Consider the following 8,852-nt stretch of genomic DNA (forward strand, 5'->3'; position numbering starts at 1 on the left):
TTATGCATTCCATTTCATTTTTGACAACTTCTAATTTTCCTAGATTCATACTTTGTACATTCCGTGTTCTAATGACCAATGAATGTTTACACTATTTCTCCTCATTTTGAGTTGTGCCCCATCAGCAAATGAAGGTCCCAAAAGCTTTACTCCATTCACATCATCACAGTCAACTCTGCTTTGAGGATGCCACTCTTCAATAGTCATATTTTGAGTATCTTCCAATGTGAGGAGCTCATCTTCCTGCAGTGACAATATTCTGGTGCTGTTGATCATGTTTCAATATTCAATTTTCTGGTGATGACAATGTTCCTCTGCTATTCATAATGTTTTCAGTGGCTAAACATTCAGAAGCAGTCTGCCTCTCCTTCTTAGTCAGAAGCTCGGCTGAAATGTGTCTACCATGAGTGTGTCTGCTGGTATTTAAAATACTGATGGCATAGCTTTCAGCATCACAGCAATGCAGAAGCCACCACAGCACAACAAACTGGTATAAAGGACATGGTAAATATCATAAAGCAAACCCTTTCTGGTTACCTATCCAAGATATATTATATCCTTTGTTTTTACTAAAATAAACTATCATTTATTTTTTTATTGGCAAGACACGCAGAGGAAAAAACACCTACTTCTCAGACTTTGTGTATAACAGCAAAGACTGGTCATATGACAACATAGTTTGGCCAATGAGATTAGCTAAAACAACCTGGGTGGATATGCTTTCTAAAACAGATACCAACCCTTCCCCTTCACAACTTTCTTATTCATCTTGCCTGGAATATAGAAGATATATGATGGTGGAGAACACTATTTTGTGGATGTGAGGATGATAAAAGAGAAAAACAAAAAACAATCAGGATGTTGATGAAATCGCAGGCACCAGCCCTGCACCTCCTATGTCCAGATTTATTGTTTTGTGAGATTTTTTTTTAAAGACCCTATTCAGTTAAATGTTTCTGTTATATGCTGTTGAACATAATTCCTACCTGAAACAAAAAGAGAAAGTATTAGAAAGCTCATGATTCTGTAAGAAACCAAACTCAAGCTTCTTATTGAGAGGTATACTTTCAGTTTTTTCTACAATGCTAGAATGATTTCTATAATGAACCAACTTTAAAACTTTCTGTGTTATCATGCAAAGAACTCAGTGTGGACTCTTTCCCATTATGCATCATTTTGGTAATCAGAATTCCTCCAAGCAGTGCTTTGCACTCTAAAGTATCGCTACTTCTTCTGAAATGAAACATTAAGTCTAGACTATACTGGGGAAGATTGTTGACTACCTTTCTGTGAAACAATTCAATGTCCTACATATTTTGAAAGACATGACTAAGATGAAATTTATACAAAATTATTTTCATATCTAGAATCTCTGCAAATGTGTGTCTGTAACTGCCTTGGCCTTTTCTGAGTTTGTGTTATGATTAACTCTTTTCTTTGGGGGAGTTTTAAATCCCCAGTGAGCATTGCTAAATCCCTTTCCCATTAGCACTTAACCTCATAATCAAACTCTAACATGCATGTGCCGAGGAATTAATCAAAACCATTTATAACCAAGCTGTCACATAAATGTCTATTGAAGCAAACTTCCACATCTAAAATAGACAGTAATTCCACTAGCCATTTCGGATATGACTCTAGATGCCCTAGTTGAGACTTAATACATGAATAGAATGCAGTGTTTCTCAACTATGTGAATCTAAATTAAAATACTTTGTAAAGGTGATCATTTATCACTGTAGGACTATAGAATACATGCATGTATATGCCTGCATGCATGCACACACACACATACATTTTAGCATTTCATAATTGTTTCACAAATAAAATCAGTGAGACAGAAAAACCCAGGTGTCAGTATTTAGCAAGCAAACAAGAAGTACACATTTTTTAATGCCTGATAGGCTTAGATCTGTAAACCTTTCAAGTATAAGAGATTAATAATGAAAAATGGATGCTATTGTGGCTTAATCACTAATTCATATTGGGTCCAAGTCAGTAATAATTAGATCAGAAAGGTGAAAAACTCCTTGCTGAGGCTTAATATATAAATTCTTAACCTTGGTATAAGCTAAAAAAATTCCAAATATTCTTGCTGTTTTTAATGGGTTTTAATATATGTACAAATTATGAAAGACTTATTCTGTTGCCTTTGGTAGCTGATTGCAATTATACACTAAAAGTTTGGACAAAAAATGATCTTTTTTTAGCTACTTAAACTAATCTTTCGGGGTTGTTGTTAGGGGGCATTGAGTTGGTTCCAACTCAACAGAAACACTACTCTGCTCTGTTAGGAATATTAATCCATATTCCTGCATTATAATAATAATCCTATTTTCATTAAGGAGCCTTGGTGATGCAGTAGGTTAAGCATTGTACTGCTAACTTCAAGGTCAGTAGTTCAAATCACACTTGGAGATAGATTAGGCTTTCTGCTCTTATAAAGCATTACAGTCTTGGAAACTCTCTGCAGTTTTAGCTTATCCTACAGTGTCATTCTGAGTTGAAATTGACTTGACAGCAGTGCATTTGGGGGTTTAATGCTCATTAAGACATCAAATACCATAGAACGCAATAGATTTAACTTGTTCATCTCCTGAGATTTCTACTTGTTCTATTATCTCGGTAGAGGTGGACACACATATAGCTGCCAACTGATCTCCCAGGAGTATGTGATTGAGAAGACTATACTATGCTCAACTGTCTTAAGCAAGTTCACCATATTTATATCTGACCTTTAGTTAACAATAATAACCTGATTCTATATGGTCTGTCAAGTTTAGGACTGAATATTTTTGCTTAAACTTTGCACACCTTTGATTGATTCATGCTAGCAAAGGCTCATTTGTTGCTGTCATTTCCCAGCTTTTAATTTCAGTGTTACCTTGCTTCAAACCATGTCTTATTATAAAGCTTAGCTTGGAATGTCCACAGAGTAGATATTATGACATAATGACATAATGACATAATTCAATTGATTTTTTTAAAAAAATTCAGATACATTCTTAGACCCAGAATTCTTTTTCTTCTTTATAACAGTCAAAAGGACAGCTTAATCTCTGCTCTTCTTATCAACTACCACCTCCCACTCCATCCATTATTTCTACTTCTCCAAATACCTCACTGTTCCTAGAAACAACTTCAGAAGCAAGGTTGTTTATGTCTTAAGACTTTCCAATTACTTATTATATGAAACTGGCAGGCGTTAAAAACAGCAACAACAAATCTGTAAGTAAAATGTTTTCAAACCCTTTACAGGCTTAGTCCTTCCTGAAACACTAGCTGATATACAGTAAGGTTTCTGATCTTAGATTTTATTTCTTACAGTGAATTTATCACCAAATCATTCCCTCACATTCAGACTCAATCAAAGCAGATAATAGTGCACCTTTACCTCAGGTGTGAACTATGCATTTCTGAAGAAAAAATTACTATGAAATATTTCCTCACTGGAACAAAAGTGATTTCCACCAGAAATATAATTTTTATTGTAGTTGCCTTCTGGAGCCTTATTCTTTGCATTTCAATTTGCCCACTAAAGCATGGTTTATGTGAATAAAAAAATTTAATTATATTTGTATTAATAAATCTGACAGAAAGTATAGAGGAAACTACCTTCTGAAATGATTGGCAGTCAAATGGCAAAAGCAAATGTGGGAAATATACAAAAGTGCTAATTTTCTGAATCCTTTCAAAATTGTCAAACAATAAGAATTTTGAAACCCTGCTGCAAAGCTTTAAAGCTCACTTATGATGAATTACAGCAAACATTTTAGCTCACTAGATCATTTTCTTTCCTAAAATGTCTCAGAAAATCTTTGGTAAGCCACTTTTTCTTTCTTCATACATCATTAAAATGGGTCTTTTAAATTAAAGCCTTAAAAATCAGATAATATTTATCTTATAAAAGACCTTCCAGAAAAACAAAATAACAAAGCAAAACAAAGATAGGAAAAGCTACCTAACTCATATTATGAGCCTATTATTATAACCTTGACATAAAAACTGGATAAAGACAATATTAAAAAAGAAAAAATGAATAGCCTTAGTTGACTTTTAAACAGAAATGTGAAAACACTAACTAAAGTATTAAATGAATTCAAAATGTATCAAGAATATAGTGTGACTATAGTTTGTTGTTGTTGGTAAGTGCCATTGAGTCAGTTCTAACACATACAGACCTTGTCTAGGGAGAGTTTCTAAGAAGCAGCTGGTGTATTTGAATTACTGACCTAGCAGCTAGCAGTCCAGTGCTTATCCTCCAGTGTCACACAAGGAGGTAAGGCTCATTCTAGTGATGCAAGAATGACTTCCTGATCAAAACTCTATTGATACTCAACAAGAAAACAATAAACAATGCAATAAATAATCATAATTACAAAAAGATAAATTTAGAGATTTTTCCAGAAAAGATATACAAATGGTCACTAAGCATATGAAAAGCTGTTCAACACCTTTGGTGTTTTGGGAAATACAATCAAAACAAGTTTGAGATACCACTTAACACCCACTAAATCAAAACCAAACCAGTCCCAGGATGTGAGGGGTGGGATAAGAGGAGGGAAGGGAAGGTGGAACACAGGGTAGGGAATAGACACAGGATAGTTTGGGTTCTGGGAAGAGGGGCAATACACAAGAAGGAGGAGGGGAATGGAAGAAGAAGGCAGATGGGCAAACAATTAAGCAGGTTTGCATGGGCTAAGCAGAACAGAGGTAAATAATGATGTATTCACAATCTTGGAACAACAGGGCTCTGGGATACAAGGATTGAGACATGGTTGGAATGGACAAAAGGGGAGAAATAATGTTAAGATGCTTGCCGTCCTTTGAATCTTGGTTTCCCTTGCAAACCATTATAAAATAGGGAAAGAGAAAGGAATAGCCAGAAATATCACCATAAAAAGCTTGTATGTCCGTCTTTTGCCTATAACTGATTGGAATACTTAAAATGGGGCTACAACATGCCCAGTGAAGGAGGCCTCCTGAGGAGCCTCTGCATTATATAAGACCACAAGTGAAATCCTGAACCCCATCCAGAACCTTCTGAGGTGGGAAATTTCCACTTGAAAGACAAGCAGACCAGCCTGGAGCAGCTAGAAGAATGGAAGATACTTCTTGAAAGAAAGACCAACAGGAAAAATACAAAACAATAACCACAGTCTGACTGATTACTACAAGAACAAGCAAGTTGCTCGCACAGGAGACATCAAGGCAAGTGGTCGGGTCCCCTCAGGGCAAACCCCCTTCCAAGACTGAGACTCAGTGGGAATACACGAGCAGACATGCACTCTGACTGGTGACCATGTTGGTCACAGATAAGGGGAAGTGAGGGGAAAACAGCAATGAAGCTGCAAGCTAAGCCCTACCATGTTCAATAGACTCTTGTGAACCTGGGTGGAGACCTGGTTGGCCAGCATTATGGCAAGACCTGGTGACTCCTGGGCCCAGAGTCAGTGACATAGCCACAGAGGACTAGAGTGGAAAGTGAAGCATCCAGTTGATAAGAAGAGAGATCATATGCACAAGTGCACCCGCAGATAATGCCTGCTTGACCTGGCTTCAATGGCTGGATAATTAGAGCTCAACTAGAAGAAGAAAGAAGAGGAATAAAAGAATAATCTGATACAATTTGATGAACTTGACCTACATCTATGGATGCAGTAGCTCAAAAGAGGGAACAAATCTTTACAGTGAGGATCATTCCCACCCCCTCGATACACAGGGTAGATAAGGATGGCCAACTTGGACATTGGCTACCCAAAATGGGGGGCTACAAAGGCAAGAATTGACTGGCTTACAAGCTTTCAAGAGGGAGCCCAGATCCAGAGGGTGTGGAGGAAGGTAGAATCTCCACTAAGTCGTATCCAATCTTTCTGGATGGGACTGATAAAAGGAGGTGAGGTTAGCACTCATGTAGCACAATAGTGAATAATTGCTATCAGGACTGACTATGAGGGTTGGAAATGTAAAGGTAGATGTTTTGTAGCAAAAAAAATGGTTGACTTTGCAGTCTAATGGCTGAGGTCCCTGGGGCCATCAAGGGAGAAGAGCGGAGTGCGGGAACTTACCCAGGGAAACAGTGATGCCAGAGGCGGAGCCAGAGATGATGATGTGGAGAGATGAAGTGGCTGGGAACTCTAGACCCAGAGAGGGAGAGGGGCTGTGTGCTAACAACCAGGGGGCAGGCTTGCAGGTTGGTTGGTGATTCCTTGGGGGCAATTGTAACCCTGTCAATGAAACTACATATGATAGAATGAATGTAAAGCTAATGTTCTACCATGTAAACTATCACATAATTCACAATAAAACATTAAAAACAAAACCAAACCAGTTGCTATGAAGTCAATTGTGACACCTTAAGTGCAGATTTGCAGACTAGAACTGCACTGCACAGGGTGATAGGATTTTCAAGGCTATAGCTTTTTGGAAGATAGCTGCAAGGACTTTCTTCTGAGGCATCTCTGGATAGATTCACATCCATTAGGATGGCTATTGTCAAAAGAACAAAAACCAAAAAAAAGGAAAGAAAAAAAGAACAAATGAAATTTTACAGAGTAGATAGAGAATTTGGAATTCTTGTCCCTTGCTGGTGAGGAAGTAAAACAATACAGCTACTGTGGAAAGTAATTTGGCAGTTCCTCAAAAGGTTAAACATAATTACTATATGACTCACAAATGCACTCCTTGAAAGCAAATACTCAAATTTTGGACCAATGTGCATTGCAGCACTGTTCACAATAGCCTAATGGTGAGAACAACCTAGTGTCCATCAACAGATAAATGGATAAACAAAATGCAGTATTTATGTACAATAGAATATTATTTCAATAAAAACTAATGAAGGTCTTATACATGCTACCATATGGATAAATTTGGAATCATTATGCGATGTGTGGTGCCATGGGTTAATGCGTCAGACTGCAAAGCCATTTGAACTGCAAGGTTTGTGGTTCAAACTCACCAGCAGCTCCTCAGAAACCCTATAACAGGGTCGCTATGGGTCAGAACCAACTCAACGGCACTTAACAAAAACAATAAATCAGACACAAAAGGGCAAGACAAATACATAAATATGTTGTTGTTGTCAAGTGATGTCTAGTGTGTTCTGACTCATAGCAATACTGTATAGGGTTTCCAAAGAGCAGCTGGTGGGTTTGAAACACCAGCCTTGTGGTTTGTGGTCCAGTGTTTATCTTACAGTGTTATAACAACCATCATTATTGATTTCCAAAATTTCTCATCACCCCAAACTGAAACTCAGTATCCATTAAAAAATAACTCCCCATCCCAACAGCCCCTAGCCATTGTTGTTGTTGTTGTTGTTAAGTGCCAGTGAGTCAATTCCGACCCATAGCGACCCTGTATAGGATTTCTGAGAAGCAGCTGGTGAGCTTGAACCACCAACCTTGCAGATCAAATGGGGTTACAGTCTGGCACATTAAGTCACAGCACTACACCAGGACCCCAACTCTCTATGCCTGTGCATTACATAAATAATTGATTAATGCATTTCAGAGTGATTAAAAGTTTTGGAAACCGAGACTATATAATGGTGGTTGCACAGCAATGAGTGTGATGGATGGCTCTAGAGTGAACACCTGAAAATGGTTACAATGGTACATTTTATATTGTAAACATTTTTCACAATTAAGGAAAAAAAGAAAACTCTATTGATGTAATTAGCCATAATGGTAGGCTAAAAGATGATTATCTCAATAAATGTGGAAAAGTATTTCATATTTTTTTACTTATAACAATGGCACCATAGATAAAAGTACAAAATGTAAACATAAATAAAGTTTTGTCTATTGATTCTGCACAACAAACCTTGCCAAAGTGTCAATGGCTTACAACACTATCATTTTATTTCTCACTCACAAGTTTATAGTTAGAAAAGAGAAGTAACATTCAATTGAACAAAAGTAGTCAAATGGGTTCTGGTGTGCTGCTGTAGGATAATTACTGAACTGCTAGCCATCAGGTCTGTGGTTCAAACCTACCAGCCACTGCTCAAAAACCTTATATAGGGTCACTATGAGCTGGAACTGACTTAATGGCACTTACCAACCACCATCAAATATCTAGTCTTTGCAATGGTGCAGTGAAGTCTAACAAGGCATGGATAGAGACAAGTGTCACCACTGAAAGTAAACAAGTGGATAATTGGGATCAATAATCAACCTATCGTCACAAAATTATGTATGTAGCATAGTGGTTATGAGTTGGGCTGTGAACCTCAAGGGCAGCAGTTCAAAATTACCAGCGGTTCTGTGGGAGAAAGGTAAGGTTTTCTGCTCCCATAAAGATTTAACAGCCTTGAAAACCCTATGCAGGGTCACTATGAGTTGGAACTGACTCCAAGGCACATAACCACCACCAACAGAAAAAAGTGAGATTTTTTTTATGACATTGGGTTGAGGATAGGAGAAATACAAAGTAATGTACAATATTGATAAAGTAAATCAAAAGTAAAAAATTCTATATAGAATATAATAAGATAGCTAATATATGATAAACTAGGAAAATCAATGGAGTCTATGTGTAGTGCAGTAGGGTAAGCAATGGACCGTAAGGTCAGTTTGAACCTCAAGGTTGGTGATTCAAACTCACCATTGGCTCCTCGGAAACCCTATACAGAGTTGCTATGAGCTGGAATTGACATTATGGCTCTTAATACCAACAACAAGGAAAAGAAATTAGCATTATATAAAAGGTGACTTTTTAGTATAACAAGAAATTCCTACAAATCATTAACTTATAAGCTTTAAGCAAGCATGAATCTCCAGTTGTATCTTATGTCTAGATACATTATAAACTTCATTACTGAAACATATTTATACCGCCCCCCCATA

The sequence above is a fragment of the Chrysochloris asiatica genome, unplaced genomic scaffold (genome assembly GCF_000296735.1).
Source record: "Chrysochloris asiatica unplaced genomic scaffold, ChrAsi1.0 scaffold00011, whole genome shotgun sequence".
Classification (NCBI taxonomy): domain Eukaryota; kingdom Metazoa; phylum Chordata; class Mammalia; order Afrosoricida; family Chrysochloridae; genus Chrysochloris; species Chrysochloris asiatica.